The following is a 19,632-nucleotide window of genomic DNA, read 5'->3' as shown; positions in this document are numbered from 1 at the left end:
CTAAAAGCCACAGGAGAACACAAATAACATACTATCAGATCCCCAGTAAGACCACTAAAACCAAACTCTTTTAGGTAGAGTCAAACTATCATCCATCAACCTTAAATAACATTGCCTTCTCCTGTGCCAGGGCAAGATGTCTTTTCTCTCTGAGGATTACCTGTGGTCACAGAAATGGTGGCTCTACTGTGACTATCACCTGTCTGCTTTGAGTATATGGTACATTTAACCCTCAGCTCATTCATGACTACCCAGGGGTGAGAGCATGGGACAAATCTGGCAACCTGATACCTAAGACTGACAGATGGTAGCTGTCTGCGTGAATGGTGGAAACACGTAACAAGGATGGCAAATTTAGGTTATTTTGAACAGATCACAGATTTCCGGGATGCAACTGCTTCTCTCCAATGCCTTCACAGAGAGTTTTCGTAAACATCTAAGAGGTTAGGCGTCTTGGTAGATACAACAATGAAAATGACTCCAGTTATTGGTTGGAAATATTAATTGTTCTCCTGGTGCTTGGATAAGGAAGTGCATACCATAATCTCAGCTTCAGAGACTATGCAGCTGGGAGCCCAACAAATAGGCAGACTGACTCTTCTTGTTACAAAGCAGCAGGGGAAGAAGTGGGAGCACAGGCTTCGGAGAGGAACGGTGAGTACAACTTTTTTTTTTCTGTGGAACATTCTTCCTCTTTACAAAGGAAAAAGATTTTTATGTTTTTAAAATCTCTTCACTTCTTAGGTGCATTTCACAGGTAGTCTGAGGGTCCATGTGAAATGTCTTCATGCTTTTAAGGTCTCCCTGGGAACATATGGTTAATTAAAAAACAAACTTAACAAACAATGGCACACGCAGAATACCAGTGGCTAGCACTTACTCCATCTATCAGACACATGCTGGAGCATAAGCATGAGACTATATTAGCAGTTATTGATGCCATCTGGTCTTTTTCCTATTCTGATTGTATAACAGTTTCTGCATTTTAACACAGCCACGTTGGAGGGAATTGATAGTGAGAAATAACAGCAGTCTGAGCACAGGAAATTTAAACAGTTAATGATGTGGGAAAATCAAGAGAGAAATGAGTCTGGAACTTCGGTATCCCTGTTCATGAAGAAAAGGTAACAGCAACAACAGCAGCAACAAAAAATAAATCAAAAAAAAAAATCTGTTGATCTAAGTACTGAGGTTTTTCCACCCAGGAAAAGAAAATGCAATCTAGAGATCTAGAGATTGGAAGCAGTATAAAGCACCGTGACCCAGAAGTAAGGGAATTTTATCTAAGCTTTCATCTCTTCAACGCTCTCTACAGAAGTGGTGAAGATGCACAGGCACTATTTGCTGAGGACTAACTAGTCAGAAGCTGTATACAACTGACACATCTGTAAAATGGGTGCAAGACAAACTTTATTTTTACTTTGCAGTGACAGAGCTCACGTGTAAGATGTAGCGTGTTGAATTTGTAAAAGCATGCACACTTTCTGTGTCCACTATACCTTCTTTCATATATGACTCTAAATATATTGTTAATACTAAATCTGGGAAGGAAATACAAGATACAGCTCTCTAGCTGGGGAATATTGTTTAAAGCTGAAAAAAAGGAAGATCTATGCTATTTCTATATGACAATATCTTTTTTTTTTTTTCATTTTAAAGGACCAAATTTAACCTGAAACATAAAAAATCCAACTAACAGATCAGTTACAGAAAACAACAGAGAAAGCATGGTGTCGTCCTTCAGTACAGTCTCTAGTCTGAGGCTGAGTGCAAGAACCTGTGATAAGAGAATCTGGGTTATCTGCATTTGCACTTAATATCAGCCTTTAGGCTATCTTAGGTTCTTATAGCTCTTAGAGCTGTTCCATCCTTCATAAGTAATGGACTATTAAGTGAATTATAGACTTAATCTGATTTTTCTATATCTTAAAACACTGTCAGACTCTGGGCAACTGGCTAGCTGCAGTTTTATAATCCCTGGTTTTGACTAGAATTTCCGTCTTGGGTCTGAAGACTCTCTTATCATCAAAGTTTCAGCAAAACTCCTGTAGTCAAATGAGAAGTTGCAAGGAATGGTAGTTTTCCAACAATAAAATGTTTTGCCTGAACATTTCCAAACTGGGTGTCGTTCCCTGCTTGGGTATGTAGCACTTCTGTGCGGCTGTGGCTAAGACAGAGCTTAGGAACCCTGGAGCATCTCTGTCAGGTTTCCTAAGTGATCTTGGATGAGTCACTTAATCTTTTGAGCTTTGCTTCTGTCCTCTCTCGTTGAGGATTTTATGATTTTTTCTTGGTTGTAAGGAGAACAATTGAATCGTGTCTGGAGGGCGCTGGGTGATGGGTGGAATATTTACTGTAGTTAAAGAGTGTGGAAGAAAAACTTTCCCTCCTTTTGACAGCTCAATAAACTTTGTTTGCTTTGAAAGTTCTGACTCTTCCATTGCTCTTCATCAGCTTATCACAAGTTAGCTGTGTCATGTCCAAAGAATTTTTCTTTTCATTACTTTCTCATTCTTTCGACACATATTTCTCGCTAAAAGATAGAGCAGCAGAAGGAAATAAATAAATAAATAAACAAACACCTGCTGTTCCTATCTATGTTCTGCAGCTAGAGAAAATGAGTCATTAGTTCATTGGCAGTTTCCAGCCCACTTACAAAATCTGTGAACACTAACCTTACATTTGACATCCTATTGTCTTTTAAGAAAATATCCAGCCATAGACAGGCTACTAGTAAGGTAAGTAACACAGATTTCATTAAAGGGAACGACTTCCTCTAGTTTCTGCTGTGAGAAAAGGTGGAAGTATTTACAGATCATGTTATCACGTATTTTTATTTCACACGCTCCTGAAAGTGTTCCAGTGCGGACCTCTGCACAGTGAATTTAAGCCAACTGAGAGTCGGCTTGCTTTTCTCAGTTATTTTGTATGGAGTCCTTCACGGCGTTTCATGGCTATCCCTTCTCTCGTCCCTTATCTCAAGGAATTGGGGACCACACGGTCATAATCACTAATGCGAAAGAGGATTAGCAAGGATGAGAGCCTGTGAATGGTATGGATGATTCCTACACACTTACCACTTACTTGCTAGCCAAGCTGGAAAAGCCCTGAGTGCAACCGTGTACCCCTGAGTTTCCTCACTGCCCGTTGATTGCAGACCTGCGTAGGAGCTATTGACAGCTCAGTGTAACTCTATACTAATCTCTCTATGAGCAAAAGCATCCTGGGAGAAATATCCTAAAGCCAGCTACGTCTCCAGCAGCTATTGCATCGTTGTTTGTAGGTGAAGTGTTAGTTGTTTGTAGGTGAAGTGTTAGTATCTTTGGTCTTGCTCACCGTGAACCAGGCTGTATTGGATTTCTCCCTTTTAGTTTTGTTTGTTTGTTTATTTTATTTTATTTTATTTTGGTTTTTTTTTTCAAAGATGGGGCCAGGATTAGCTGGAATAAATGCTGACCTGCTCTGGAAGCAGATACAGGGTGCTTCAGCCTATGGCATACCTGGCCTGTTGCCAAAAGGCTGGACCGAAGCCCATGAAAGCCAGTGAAACCTTTCAACCCTTTGCTTCAAGCCCTGTGTAGAAAATGACCTAGAGAGAAGGGCAAAACTGGGAAGCTGCGTTTATTGAGATCACAAAATGGAGGAAAAGTGAGTACACTAATTTTCAGTTAATCGTTTCACAGTATATCATTACCCTGTGAAAGCCAATATAGCAGTGTGTCGGCACCAAAGCAACAAACTGGCACCGTCTTTTCCAAATTTTAAGAAAGGTGCAGCATGCCCATTTTTAGAGGAGAGAAGCTGTAATTAGTGCTGAGTGATGGTTTCCACAGCTGGGTGGAAGAAGCAGACTCCAGTATTCGCTAATCACAGTAAATGCCTGCATCGTTCACAAAAACTACAGATTTGTTCACACTTAAGATTCTTTTCATATTACTCTGCTGAGAATTTGACTGTAACAGTAAAAATACTTTGCAGTTTTAAAATACTTCTCCCCAGTCTGCTTCAGAATCCTTTACAGATACAAATTAATTCAGCTTCACAGAGCTCCTGGGATAAGAACTTATTCCAGTGGTTAAACGGAGGGGAAAAAATCTGCTTGTTAAAAACAAAACAAAACAAAATGAAACAAAACAAAGCAGTTTGGGGACCCTGAAGACTCAAGGATATAGGACAATGTAGTACCTCATATACTAAAAATGGCAGCAACCATCTGTAACACAAAGCACTGAATGAGACGTTCCCTCCCGACCACCCCTATGTCTGCTGGGGGACATAGAGCTGCTTCTCACACAGATGGAGTACTTGGTTGCATTAAAATCAAGTGGAAACATGACTGTAAAAACAATCCTTCCTCAGCAACTTCATTTGTTTCTCAGTTACCTCTACTTGTTTTCTATTATTATCAGCACTACAGAGCCCATTTAAGTACGGGACAATTAGGGGAAATTCTTTTATTGGGCCAAATGTTCTGATCCATCTTATCTTCAGAATCACCGTTGGAGTATTCCCACCGAATGAGGTGATTGAGGGAAAGGAAATAGCCGTTGAGGTGGGTTTTGTTGTTGTTGTTTTTGATTTTTTTGTCTAAGAACAGTCTGGTAAAAATTCATTGAGGACTTCAGGATCTGTCCTACAATGGTACAATTGTCAGCTAAGCTCCAAGCGCAATATACTACCAGGTAGGTAGCTGTTAGGGTCACAGATACTAGGTACATAAGTAAGTTCCTTAGAAACATTTTTATATTATGTGTACACGGACACTAGCACTCCTGAGAAACCACTGCTCCCCTTGTGCTTTTCTCTACACAGCACCGATACCTCTAAAAATATCATTTATGTAGAGGTATCCTTGGGTAATAATTCAGAAGAAAAGGAACATTGGCTTGCATGTCTCAAGATTAGGATTTCCATCTGAAATCAGTTAAGATTGAAAACTTAAGAATAAATAGAAATGATTCTGGTTGTGCAAATTGTTTCACCTACAGATTCTGCCCAATAACTTTATCATGTCCGCCGTCCACTGTGCCTGCAGAAACAATTTTTGGCAGCTGCATGAAATTTAAGTTTAAATATATGATCAGTATATCAACAAATGCAGACTAGAGCACATAGTAAGGGGTTAAAAAAGCAATTGAACTTCAGCAAGGATATGACTTACTAACTGATTGCGCACATATTCTATTGCACTGGATTAGAACATTTTGTTTCAAATCACTACTGCTAGGGGCTGAGGCAACGCCATATCACGTTGTGCTGCAGTGGACTAGAAGCATGAAGGCAGACACAAAGGAATTTATATTACCTGATTTTAAGTGTTGATGATGACGGTAAAACAAAATTTTCTATATCACTGAATATTTTCCCTTCACATGATCCCATGTGGACACTTACTTTCATCCTTCTGTAGGTGGGTAGCCAGAAAATGTCTATTTTCACCTTTCCTGAGATAACAGAACTAGTACGTGGTAACTGGAAGATGCTGTGAGAAGATCATTCTCCTATGAAATGAGAATTGTAAGAATATGGTTTCTTCAGTAATTTATTGGACAAAGTTTTTAACCAAAATTATGTCACTTAGAAAATATTAAAATAATGTCCTTTGCTTTAGAGTACTATAATATAATGAAATTCAATGTACAGAATAATCTCTCCTCATCAGCCAGAGAGTTTAAGGGAAACACCTTGTTTTCTTAAAACAACTCGTCTCTGTCACTTCTATTATTAATAGGGATGAATAAAAGGTGACACATTTTATCACAGCCTGAATAAATGCAGATATCAAGACAAATCCAGGCAGAGGATGATGTATATGCGATTGTCTCAATGTTGACCAGTCAAAAAATACAGTTTCATCACAGCTGTCTTGGCTACTCACAAGAAATATGCAAATCCCAGTGATTCCACTAAACTTTTTTTCTTTCTTTTTCTCCACTTAAATATCGATTTTGCTGAACTCACATAGCAAGTGCAACAGCTGAACCGCAGTAAGACTGCCAGAATCCTTGTATAATTGCTCAGCTAGGAATCCAAAGTCTCTTGCATAATTTTTTCTTTAGCTTAATAAAATAATGATGTTAATAGAACTGGTTTTTTTTTTAATTCTTTGAGAATGTGAATAATCCTTTCCTTTTCTGTTTTCCAGAATATCCCCAGTAACTGGGCTCTTTCTTATCAAAGTAAGCTAATTTACATTATTATTTGAAAATTATGGGTGACTGCCAAGAGGTATAAGAGGGAAGATGGTCCTACGAAGATATCAATACATTTTTTTTGAAGTGTTATACTGGTATTTTAGCCTCTTAAGGAAGGAGCGTAACAAATACTGTTCAGATCAGCACTTCTTGCTTTGGAGGATAATATGGTTTAAGCATTAACCACTAGTCAACTGAGATGGAAGGGTAATTAATCAATAAGAAATTGGCATGTATGCTTATTTCACTGCATAATAAGGATAGAATAAATCAGTGAAAGCCGTAAAAGGCAAGAACAGATGTTAAGAAATCAGCAAATAAAAAGAATACTTGATGGGGATAATTTATTCCTGACTTGAATGCTGTTGCCAATAGATCAGTCATGAAATAGGGGTGTATTATGTTTTACAGCAGAAGTGTTTGTCTGCACTTCCTTATGCTGCGCTGTGCATGTAGTAAAACTAATATGGGCTTTATATTTACACAGTTGAAGCAACAACCAGCAAAAAGAAACGTACACTTGAGAAAGTTTAAAGTGGGAAAGCCCTCATGAAATGAAGTGGACATCAGTGACAATTATTTGCGATAATACCCGGTTACACAGATCCCTCTTATCTAGCCTTTCACTCCCAGGATGCAATACTGGTCTCCAGGTGAAGGTTAGCTCTGTTCTCCACCCAAAAGACACACAGAGGAAATAGGAATAGCTGAAAAATAATAATATATGACTTAAGCTACTTTCCCTCTAGCAGTGTCTCAGTGCAAAATTGACGTCCCTCATTCTGCTCATCTCAGCATACAGGCCTCTATCCCTGACTAATGAATTTTGCTTGGGCTCTTAGGCAACACAGACTCAAATTTAAAGAACCAAAAAAGCACAGAACAGTGTTTTAAGCAGTATGCGCTACCTCATCCCAAAGGGACCCTCAGGAGGTACTGCACCTCAGAGGAGGTGCAGTATTCACCATCCGAGTATCTGTAACCAACCAATAAACCCCTACAGCAGAAGACTAAGAGGAGTTGGGCAAAGGCAAGGTGCCCATGAAGCTCAGGAATAATTTAGGATGTGGCCCATTAACCATAGCAGTTGCACAGAAAGATGATTTTGTCTGAACACAAAGGGGCCTGGAGGATGACCTTTGTTTTAGATAAGCAGCTGCTATCTGTTGAGTGATCAGCTGGTGTAAATGTTTCTCCCTAGATAGTTAGAGCAACTTGGGAGTGGTGGTGGGGGGGGGGGGGTGTATATGTGGCTCAGCCCAACATAGAGTATAAAACCTGAACAACTACCAAAATGATTTTGAAGAGAGCAATGGGCTTGTGCTGGCTTCAACCTATGTATTCCTTTCTGGTGATTAGGCATGCCCAGTGTCATGATGGTGAGTGTATTATAGAGACCCATAATGGGGATCATATTGGAACTGTGATTGAACTGTATATTGCAATTGCTATATTTCACTAAGTGCATAGGTGTGCCACTTGTATTGTGATTTCACTATATTGCTGTATCACTCTGCTAAATCAAAAATCCCATGTAACATCAAATACCTTCAAAGCAAACTTTTATATTAAACATACACTCTCTATCTGTGGTATATCTAAAAGAACCTGGTCAGAGAGTACTGGACTCTGACCGTATCTGGTGCAGAGAAGACTTGTTCTTGTCTAGTTTTTCTCAGGGTCACTGGTTTGCTTTGCAAGATAGAGCAAAGAAGCAGATGAGATAATGATTTTTTCTTCTCTCCACCTTATTGTCTTCAATGCGCAGTGAGTGTACTCTGTCTTAGGATATGCTAGCATTGAGATGTCCTTGTATTCTTAAATATATAGGGCAACTGCCTGTTTTACCTGGATTTTCCTGAAAATTTGTGTAGTAAACCTGCTTCTACTTCCCCCTTACCTACAAGCCATGTAAGGGTCATCTGCAACAGTCTTTAGGTGATTAGCTAGAAAGTAAGTAGTGAAAGGAGAGTGAGGTAATATTGCCATGAATATATTGTAAAATATAGTTCTACCGTGTAACTTAGCTAAAATCAACTTGTTTGTTTCCCCTGTGTCTCAAAGGACATATAGCCTACAGTACATACTTACAAAACCCTTAAAACCTCTAGGCTTTCCTCAGGGTCTATCTGGGTTTGCATTTTACTGCTGGAGAACATTTACCTCAGAAAGATAAAGCTACCTTACGCTGGCACAAGTTCTCCCTCCTGGACTCTTCCATCTGCTCAGGTTTCAGGGAGCAGATGCCAGGATGAATGTAAGACCTGGGAAGTGCAGCTGAGTGGAAGAGTGGCTTGTGGCAGCAGCAGCTTCCACATTAAAATGGAAGCTCTCTCTCTCTTTTATTAAAAAACAAGCAGAAAACAAACAAACAAAAAGAAACCAAAAAACCCCACCCTTAAGCTCAGATTCAGAAAAGTGCCCTGGAAAAAGAGTGATGGACAGACAGTTAATCTAGAAGAGGCCTCTTCCTAAGGCAGAGGAAGACGCTGCTAGCAGATGGGGGAGTGACGTCTCTCCTAACAATGGCTTACGGTTACTTTGGATAAATTAATATATTGAAAGGGGGCATTTAAAAAGAAGAAAAAAAAGACTCAAAGTAGGAATGAATTTTTAAAATTAAGCTTTTCTTTGTAGCTAGAGAATCATTGCAAGGTTAAAATGCTGAGGGCCAATTAAGGGCTGGAAATATTTTGATAACATTCTTCACAGGCTTAAAATAGCAAGTTGTTTCTTCCCCTAATAAGCTCTGTGTATCACATGCGAGATCTTCAGGCAATGAAGCTTCCAAGCTGGAAATGCTTTAAAGCGAACCACTTTTTAAAATAGCATCCTGCTCATCCACCAAAATTTTGAGCAGACACCTTTAAGGATAATAAATCATCTATTTTTAGCCTGTACTATTAGTCCTAGAGGATCTTGCTTCACAACCTGTAGCAGTGGAGTCTGTCTGAAAACACACGGAAGTCAACGGATTTTTTTCGTATGCCTCAAATCAAGGTCTATGAGGATTTGTTCCAAGTTGTGAAATAATAATGAAATTATGCAGTAATATTATAATAATAACTCCTGTAGATTTAAATTTATAATTAGCTAACATAATCAGGTATTTTTCTCAGTCAGTTGTTATTTACTTACTTAGCATAACATAATTACCCAATTATATTAAAATAAGAGTTTTTGATTTTTTTTCGGTCTTTTTACGTTCATTAATGCATTCGTTGCTTTTTTTTTCTGAAGTAAATCTGTCAGTCAGCATTACTAGTGAGCTAAATGGGAAGCATAGGAAGTGTAAACTATAATATAAAAATATAAATCATTTCAGGGAAAAATAGTTTGACTGAGGCATTAAATAGATGTGTATCCTTGTTTCTCTGGGTATTATAAACATTTGGCTGTCATCATGAAATAGATTAATTCTACAGTGGTAAGAGAACTTCCACATGTAGCATCATGGGCCATTGATTATCTAATGTGAATGTCGGAGTGTTTTATTGCTGCAACATTATGAACTTGATCCATAGCTTATTGAAACTCATCGAAAGACCTTTACTGACTTCTGTGAGCTTTGAGCTGAACTCATTTTTTTCACAATTTTTTTTTCTCCCGTTAATGAAGCTCAAGGTCAGTAGGAACCAGCGAAATGTTCATGTTCTGTCAGGGAACACAGTTTTAACAAATGACATAAGTGATACTGCTATCACTGCATCATAAACGGGAAAATACAGTAAAGAATAGGATAGAGTGGTTGCAGGACATTTATAGGCTTCAAGAGACTGAATTCAGATCTCTGCTCTGCCTTAGTCTTACTTTGTAAGCTTAGGCAAATCACTTACTGTCAGATATAACAGATCACTTGTTACTACTTTTAAACTTTTAATGTCATGAAAGCAGGGCAGGAAAACCTCACGTAACCTACTTAGAAGCCAGGTTGCCAAAACCAATGTTTTCTACCCCCTGGAGGTGATAGTTGCCTTCTTTATTTTCAAGAACAGAGAATAGACCACTTTCTGAATCTCATCCTCCGGAAAAATGGGAATCTCATTCAGTACAGGAAATACACTGTAACTCTGTGGGGAAGTATTTGATATCCTCTCATTACACTCAACAGAGATATCGTCAGTGATGTGATTTCTTTGACCAGCTGCAGGTACTTGCTTTAAGATGACAGGACCACCCTAAACTGTAATGACTTTGAAGAGAATTTAAAAAGACCTACTCAGAGGTAGATGCCCGCATTTGAAGCATATAGGTTTAATAAAATCTCCTTTTTAAGATGCCCTAACAGATGCCGACTTTTAGTACCCGTAACTTTCTCAGGCTGCATTTAACTCATGTTGCAACAGATGACGATGGTACTGCGCCTGTTTTGCATCTGCGTAGTGCTCATAGAAAGAACATAGAGAGCAATGTGATTGAATATATTAAATATTAAAATTCAAGTAGGGAGAATGGAAGACATTTCCAGGTAGATTCCCTTGTAGGGCCCACCTTTGTGATGTGTGAGGAGCAAAAGGAGGTGAACTTATTGCTCAGATCTATGTTCTGTAGCTGCACTCCGCCGTAAAATAAGAGTGAGCCTTACGTGCTCTGACCCAAAGGAATTCACAGAGCTTCGTGTATGTGTATACATTCACGCTGGCCAAGCTAAAAGAGTCAGCTATTCTCAGTTTTCTGTTTGTGTAAATACAAACTTGTTGCAACTTTCACAAGCATATGACTGAGTGAAAAGCATTCTCCTTAGTATTTTCAGACTGTACAGTACTACCCTTAAATCATTTATCAGTATTGCCCAAGAAGTCTTTGAGATCAGGAAGATTTCAGATGAAGTCTTATTGTCAGTGTTATCCAGGACTGAGGAATGTTTTCAGAAGTGTTTTAAACTACTATTCAGCACAATGGAATAAATTAGCAAACTTTTCTTGGGTTCAAAGAGTACAGGATGAGGCCTTTTGTGCATGTGCCTTCCTTCATTGCTAGAATTTTTCCTTATCGCTCGGGAGAGCTTTGCCCATAGGAGCCTTCTCATGACATTCAGCATGTTAGGAAACACTGTGCTAGCTCGTGTACTCTAGTGTCTGAGACACAAGGCTGAGGCTAGAAGATCTTAGATCTGCTGCTGGACCATGGCTTTGGCCATGACACTTGAAATCACTTAATATCTTGCCCACAGGGTATTTGGAGAACAAGTCTACTGTCAGGGGTCTTGTCCATTGATTACAGACTGGATAAAATCCAGTACTGTAAGACAATAGTTGGCAAAAGCTGACTTTTTAAAATGACTTCTATACCCAAGTTTTATTTCATAGGTGGATCAGGTACTTAAAATAATGCCAATGTTGGTAAAATTCTGTACACTATGGAGAAAATAAACAACACACAAAACAGATCAGGACTGGAAAGGCTTTAAAGAGGGCCACAATTTTTAGAACTTCTGTGGAAATTTGTTTCTGGATGCTAAGTAATAACGTTGGCGGTCTTATTATATGATATGCAAATAGATCACTCAGTTTCTGTCTTCTTCTCCCCTTTATTTGACCCTTCCCCATAGTTAGCAGCCATATAGTTGGCTATTATATTCTTACTTACTCCATCTGCCATTTCTTCTGGACCTGCGAAGAGAAAATTCCATCTTGAGTAGCATAGCTTAACCATTCTTTAACTCATTGACGACATAGTAACACTAAGTCTTGTCAAGGTTTATTTATTATTGATTATTATCCCTTCTGCTTTCACCTCACATGCCTTTCACTCCTGGTTGTCATGGAGATGCTACACAGTATTAGCCTAACTTTAGGTTAGCCTTGTAACCTTCCATCCTTTAAAATTCTTCATGTTTCTTAGCAACTCAGCTGAATACCTAGATCTTTCAGCTATTCTCCTAGACACCAGAAGAATGAGTTTAACATGACCAGAGTGCAGTGAATGCCTGTCAGCCTGTGGCTAGGGAGAAGATGATCCTGCTGCACTGACTATATGTGAGTAGTCCATAATCTCTTTCTCATGGGCTTGCTGATGTTCCCTGAAATCACATGAGCACGATGGAATAAGTCTTCCAGGGTCAAGTCCTACAACGGTTTGCCTTGCAACAGCCTTTCTTTACAGCAGGAACAAGAGAAGAAGCTAGGAAAAGATGACTAAATAAAATGTTAAGAATTTTACAAAGAAAAATCTTGAAAAAAAGAAAATTTGACAAATATATGACATGGGCATCCATTCCTATACCAAAACAATGTTTTAGGACTGAACCTCAAAGACAGGTGTTGCTACAGCTATTAATTGTCTAACTAAGAGGCCTGAAAAGGTGTTAGATAATTTAGGACGCCAAGTACAAATTGAACCTTGGTATAACTCCATAGTAGGCAACAGAAGAATTAGTTGTAATGTTTCAATATCCCAATGTAAGTTTCCCACGTGACAGAAGGAAAGAATGGAAGAACTCTAGATTGCAGCATTCATCTCTTCATCTCCACCTGCTGCAAACCCTGGCATTTATGAGCGTTATATAAAGATATTCGTAATGGGCAGAACCACAGCAGGAAAGTCCAAGCAAGTCTCCCAAACCAGATACACGTATACCAGCAGTCCTGGAGACCGATATTCTGCACCTATTTTCTAACTACCTATTTATCAGGGATTCTAATGAGGCTATATCCATTCAGCTAAGTGTCTTTATATCCATATGAGACCTCAGACATTCATAGAGATATTTAGCAGTGGTATCATAGAACAAGAGATATTTGAAATGCAAATCAAAAGGAAATTTTAACTTTGTACATTCTATAGACCTTCCTAAGACAGACTCAAACTGCTGCTAAAACAATTCAGACAAAGTATTCCTGAAGGGAGCCAAGTGGGAATAAGCGTCATGCATTCACCTCTAGTGCATGTCCTGTGTTGTCATATCTCATTTAACTTCCTATTAGTCCTGTACTTTTCCTCTCGTCTCCAACCTGTGTTCTGCTTTGTAAGATTAAAAAAAAAAAAAAAAAAAGTAATAAAACACTAGCAGAGCAGCTGCTCTGTTTGACACTCCAGGCTTCTACCTGATAAAGGCTACCAGGCTTTGGAGTATGCCTCTGTAGATAAAAGCAGGTAATAGTTTGGCTGCCCTCCTCCTCCTTGTATAGGAGACATGTGGGACTACTTATTTGGTACCATCTCTGTGATATTTCCCATTGTGAACTTAGCTAGGTTTCACATATGCCACAAGAGCAGAATTGGGCCAGTTTTAGCTCCAATGTAACATTAGAGGAGGACAAATTCTAATTAAAAGGAGATCAAGAAATACAATCTCAAACCTCAGACCATGCTCCTCAACCTTTTTAAGGTAATTTCGTACAATTTCATACATCCCTAACCTCTGTCCCTCCTCCTTAGACTACAGCAAGATACTTGTGTTTAGTTAACCCTTCTCCCCCACCAAGAAGCCAAGTCTTAGTATTTTGGCAGTCATCTAAACTGGTACATGTCATCAGGAATGGTGAACTTCACAGCCGTGTTTTCTCAGGTTAGAAGAAAGTCCAAGGAAAAGCAAATTCTTTAGCATTCAAAGTAGTAACACCACATACATGATTGCTCTCTATTTTTGGAGGGAGAAATACCATTTTATTGGAATCTGAGTCTGTAAAGAAAACTGCTCACCTGTTTTAGTTAATCAGTTATTAGACTTTTCTTAGCTTCAGAAGATAAATGCAAAAAAAGGAGGTTCTAGGAAAAGGGCTGAACTTGATTAACAGGTTAGGACACCAGGAGGTCTCCATGCACTGAAGTGAGGTTTGCTAATTTCTAAAGTTATCAACACTTCTTCCACCCTCACTGAAATATTCTTAATGAAACAATGGAAGTTTTAGCTGATGAAAGTCTAGACTAAGGCTAAAAGAGGAGGATGAAGCATGAAAAATATAGAAGCGGGGAAAACTGATGATGAAATTCCCAGACTTCCCATACGGTATTCAAAGTGAGCTCTAAATAGCTCTATTAGAGGTAAAAAGTGTATTATTTGTTCTCAGTAGTATTGTTCATGGCATGTAAAAAAGTTTAACTTAGTTTAATTAACACCAGTCATGTAAAATTCCTACTCTTAAAAGAAGTATCCAAGAAAAGTATGCGACTGAAGCCTTAAAAATGTGTCTAAAATCTTTTTTAATATCATCTCTATAGATGAGGTTTCTAATGCAACCTTCTCCAGCAGACAAGGTTAAATTTACTGCTTTATAATAGTAGTTGGACTACATTCAGATTTACTGGAAGTTTCTGAAATTCCCCTGAGTTGAATGGGATTATAATTTGGGATTGCAAATCTTAATATTAAGCAATATATCCATTCAGGAAGATAGATGGAAGACCAAGTTTATTCTTTCTCTCATTTCACTAATTTCCATAGAGTTAAACTCACGGCAAATTTACCTTCAAATCTTATTCCTGGAATGCAGGGGGGAAAAAAAAAAAAATGACATAAAGAATGTGTTAACCCGGAAGGAACTGTGTTCAGATAATTAACTGAGAATTCATTTGCGACCTGTGTTAAAGAATTACTACTATACTTCAGAACATTGAAACTTTGCTTGTTTTTGTTCCACAACAAAGCTCAGAGGACTGATTTTCATAGGTTGACTAAAGTGCAATATTGCTCAGTCAAGCTTGAAACAAATTTGAAGGATTCTGAACAAGTGTTTGAGCCTATCTAAACCCTTTAATGACTGGGAATAGTTTTCATAAGACCCTAGCCTGTTTCAGTTCAATTCTGTTATGTCAGCACAGCATTAGACAAAAGTCTTTCTGTCCAAAAGGCTAAGAACATCCGTGTATTCACGGATAGTTTATATGGGTCTTAAACCTTAGACTGAGGAGAAAAATTAGAACCAAGTCAAGCCAGGATTATTTAATTATTTAATATTAATATCTGGACTATTTCATTTTCATTGTTGAGCGTCTGTCAGCACTAATACTACAACACTGACAACTGCGAGAACTGGTGAAAATAAAAAGTAAGTCTATCGAAATCAACAGAAACAGGTATATTGGAGCAAGAGCAGTCAGTTAGGTCCTACCTGTTCTGAAGCTGCGTGGCATCAAATTTCCCAGTGCATTGCAAAAGAACACCATTTGCCCATTGTACTTTTAAAAATTTTATTTTCAAGTGGACTAGACTATGGTAGAAAGATACTACCTTAGAAAATTCTTCATGGTAATACTTTCCCATTGTTATAAGTAAAATAAATGGAATCATTATTCTCTGAACTGTATTCCTACTATCAGGAATAGAATTAGCTATTTATCCTCCCAGGAGAGCATTTACTTTCTTAGTGATTGTCATTCTATTTATAAATAAAATCTGCTTGGTAAATGAAAGATTTATTCATTTCCCAGGAAAGGGTCAGCACTTTTCCTAGGCACAAATTCCGTCTGCTGTCAGATCCATTATGTCAGTTAATAGTTAAAGACAGATGGGAGATGATTTTCTTTAGGAAATCATGTCTTTCTCAGTGTAAAAGAAGAGAATAGTTTATTAGTGTCCAGGATCACTAGAAGTTTGTTTCAGACAATTCTCGAGGAGTGCTAATCCTCAGGAGGAATTTGGCTTTATAATAGCTTGGAGTGTATTTTAGTTTGCTCCTAATCCAAGTGCTGAAAATCATGACTCTTGGGAGTATGTTATACAGAAGTCCTTAGCTAGTTACATCACACAACACCTGAAGGATGGGTTTAGCAGCTTGGAAATCATTGCAAGGTGGAAATTCACCAGAGAAGTTGGGTCAATGCCATAGCCCTGAGCTGCCCACAGCTCTGTAGAGCCTCAGCTGCTCTGCTGTCAGTTCCTAAGGGAACCAGTCCGAGGCCGACTCAAGGAAACTGTCATCACACTACAGTTGCAATGGCCACAACATAGATTTGCTCAGGCGTAGACTGACCAACTCCTGGGCTGCTGCTGCTGAACTGAAGCTGAGGTGATCCTGGCTGATGTGCTAGAACTGCAAAGATGACTGAAATTTAATCTTTTAATGATAAACAGTGTTATTTTCCAGTGTGAACACTCTTGTTTGAGCTATTTTAACTTAGATGGAGTCACTAGAGGTAGAATCTACTCGGTGCAATGCAAGAAAGTGCAGAGATGCTTGTGCTACCTTTAAGCCCAGAAGGTGTATGAATTAATTAGCCTGCCACTGTGACTGAACCAATTAGTTATGATGAATGGCAGGGCCAGTTCCTTTGTGTATATCGCCACACTACACTGATCTGCTCCTAGACCTGAGCCAGTGTTTCCTATGCTGCTTCTAGGATAGCACCTCTCATTAGCTGCTATGGCGAAGATGAGCCCAATATCTGACTTTAACTTATTCTGTAACAGATGGCTTTTGAACTGCATCTGTCTCCCTGTAGTTTCAATAATTTAGAGCAGGGATTCATGTTGGACTTAGTCCTAAGAGGCACCAACTTTAAGCAGACTTGAAGAGAGAGGTGAGAGGTCTTAGCATTTTGCCGGGGCAGGCTTTACCAGAGGCACGTGTGCACACACACACACACACACACACACACACAGAGGTGACTTCTTTCTCACAAAGTGGCTGTACTCCAGGGCTGTCACTTTCTAAAGTTCCTCTTAAAATTCTATATTAATTAATCCCAGTCAGACTTACAATACATTTCTTACTGGGATGTCATTATATTTATCTCACGTTGTTTCTGATGCCTCATTCTCTTCTTCCTCATTGCACTCTGTAAACTCATTCTCTGTTCTTGTAGGCATGTCTGGACCCCTGAAATGGGTACAATTGTCAGCCATTCATTCAAATTTCTTTGAAATACTTCCATATATTGAAATTAGTTTCCCCAAAATACAAGTGATGATTACTACATCTTTCCATTTCGCTTAATATCAAAAAGTCCATACTAACAGTACCTAATCCAAAGATAGCAACAGAACTTCTTACTGCTCTTTTTTGCTTGAGCTGGTAATTCAAACATGTACATTTTCTATACAAAAGTCCAAATTCAATCCCTACTGCAGATAGTCTATCCAAAGTCACTGACAAGCCACTTTAAAAGTTAGTAAAAATACTTTTTTATGGCTGCCTTTACCTCTACTTCGATCTCCAAACCACAGATTCATCAACACGGAGATTGTTTGGAAATGTTTATGCAACACTTAATCACTTATGGAACCTGTGGATATGGGGAGGTAACAGGTGAAACAATAGTAGGAAAAAGTATATATATTAGTACAAATCAAAAGACAATCCCTCTTCCCCCACCTCTGCAGAAAACCCCAATGAACTGTCAAAGGAAATAAATGAGAGAGATTATTACCATTCATTTAATTTTTATTTTTTCTTTTATATTTCTCTTCTCCAGAGAAGAGGTGGAACATTTCTGTTGCTACAAGGCAGGACAATAATGGAAGTCATTTATTTGAATTTCTGCTAATCTCAAAATGTGATATACAAGAGTGGAACATGTTTAAAGGCCTCAAGGATGAGAGTTACCTGCTTGGCAATGGCATAGATGAAGATGTCATAAACTTTTTTATGTACTAATGACTTAACTTCTATCTCACCATTTAAAACTGAGAAGGATTACTATTGCTCCTTATAAATGGAGAAATGAAAGACTGGAGATGAAAACTACTTGACTGAAATTTTTCAGGAAATTTGTTGCACAGCTAGGATCAAAACACAGGTCTTCTTGGTTCCAGATTAAAATATCTCAGTGCAAGTGTTCATGCATAAAGGTTCAACTGAATTGCCTAAATATGGGCTTCTTGTGTCCTTTGAAATCCTGTAGGCTGTTCTGGTTGACTTCCAGGTATTCTTCCCAAAAAGCATGGATCTCCCATAGGTCTTTGAAGAGATCTGCTAGCCATAAATGGAGGTCTTGGCTACCTTTGAGTGTCCCAAAAGTCATTAGGTGCCCATTGTTCAGCAAATCAATTGAGCCTTATGTGCCTCTGTGAACTAGGGTCTAAGCTCCAATGGAGATTCAGTCCCCACAGCTGGATCCTAGAGGGCTTTTTAGCTCACCTTCTGTAGACAGTTATCACAGAATCTAATAGCTGTTATGACAACTGTCTACTGATATATATATGCCTGAGGGAGCTGGTAACATCTATATGGAGATGTCAGATACGACACTGGATCTAAGGGAGACCTATATTCTTCTTCAACAAGAGCTAGGGGCCAACCAGAACAGCCTGTAGCATCTCCAAAGGCACCGAACATGTATGTTTTAGTATACGAACTGACCCTTGATATTCACTAACCATAGTAATGTAACACACAGGTAATTACCTAAAAGCTGGCAACTAAAGGCAAATATCTTAATCATAAACCAAACCCCATCCTTTGTGTCAGCTGTCATCTGCAAACAGAGTAGAAAATCATGATTCTGGCTCAATAGCAATATTGGATCAATTTTGTTGAAAGAAAAAAATTGAGGCTGAAAAGAATTTCCTCAACATGTGTGGGTCTTGATGACAGTGGTCCTTGATGCAGCGTTTGGTTTGTGGGGTGGGGTTCTCTTAGCATCGCATGGGTAATGACTTGTTCTGAGATGGACCTGCAGAGCCTGAATCTTTCTCATCTTCTATTTCTATGAGCTGATGCCCCAGGTTTAGTATTTATGCATTAAATTATATGGCACAGCTCCAAATCTCATAGCCTGCAGCAGAAAAACAACTCAAGTCAGAGATTTCATTTCACTGCACTTGTGTACTTTCTATTCTTGAACAGCTCTTGATGTGTTAAGAAGTGTGTACTCTGTAACTAAAATCTTACTTAAAAATGGGGAGAGTGTATCATTTAGGATTTACTTTGCGTTTTGTCGGGCCTAGATAAATCTCCTGGTTTTCTTTGCCTATATTTCTGTTCTAACAAAAAGTCATAATTTATTTTTTTAATAAATAATATGCTAAAAATAGGCCAATTTTATCCATAATAATGCTAAAAATATGGCATTAGGGTTTAGTTCTGTTCATTGCACTGAATTCTGCTTATAATTTCTAAGTAACTTTATGCAAATCTTTGCATTTAGTAGATTTCTCGGACAATGTATGTTGGGATGTTTCGTACGTCTTCCATCCTCTGCATGGACACCCCCAACAGTATTCAGGAAAGCAGCCCAGACGCCCTGACAAGGCAGATGCGTGTGGTACGGTCAGAACAAAGGTTTTATTTCTATTCTCCACCATGTGGATCACATGCCAGTTCTCCCCAACAGTGATTTCCCAAACAGCTGTGATCACAAGATTTGTTTTACCTTATATTTTCTTTTTCCCCCTTTTTGCTATCCCAAATAAATACCCCATTTCTATTTCACTCTTTCGCCATGGGTCCCACTTTTATTGATTTTACAGTCTTACTGATAATTTTGGCTGTAGTCAGTGACTTCCGGTAAGCCAGCACCCTCTTGTCAGTATTTTTTGATATTCTTTACCCAAAGG

At 38.6% G+C, this 19,632-nt stretch overlaps 1 long non-coding RNA gene across 5 annotated transcripts in view; it reads left to right on the top strand.

Moving 5' to 3' along the window:
• The first annotated feature begins 380 nt into the window (after positions 1-380).
• The window catches only part of LOC104153698 (uncharacterized), a 72,744-nt gene continuing 53,492 nt past the window's right edge, over positions 381-19,632 (top strand). For all 5 annotated transcript variants that reach the window (XR_011139333.1, XR_011139334.1, XR_011139332.1 and 2 more), the window contains exon 1: positions 381-654. This is a non-coding gene — a long non-coding RNA (uncharacterized lncRNA). The remainder of the gene's footprint in view (positions 655-19,632) is intronic.

Source organism: Struthio camelus, chromosome 2 (genome assembly GCF_040807025.1).
Source record: "Struthio camelus isolate bStrCam1 chromosome 2, bStrCam1.hap1, whole genome shotgun sequence".
NCBI classification, from domain to species: Eukaryota; Metazoa; Chordata; class Aves; order Struthioniformes; family Struthionidae; genus Struthio; species Struthio camelus.
This window is presented reverse-complemented; position numbering and strand designations above follow the sequence as displayed.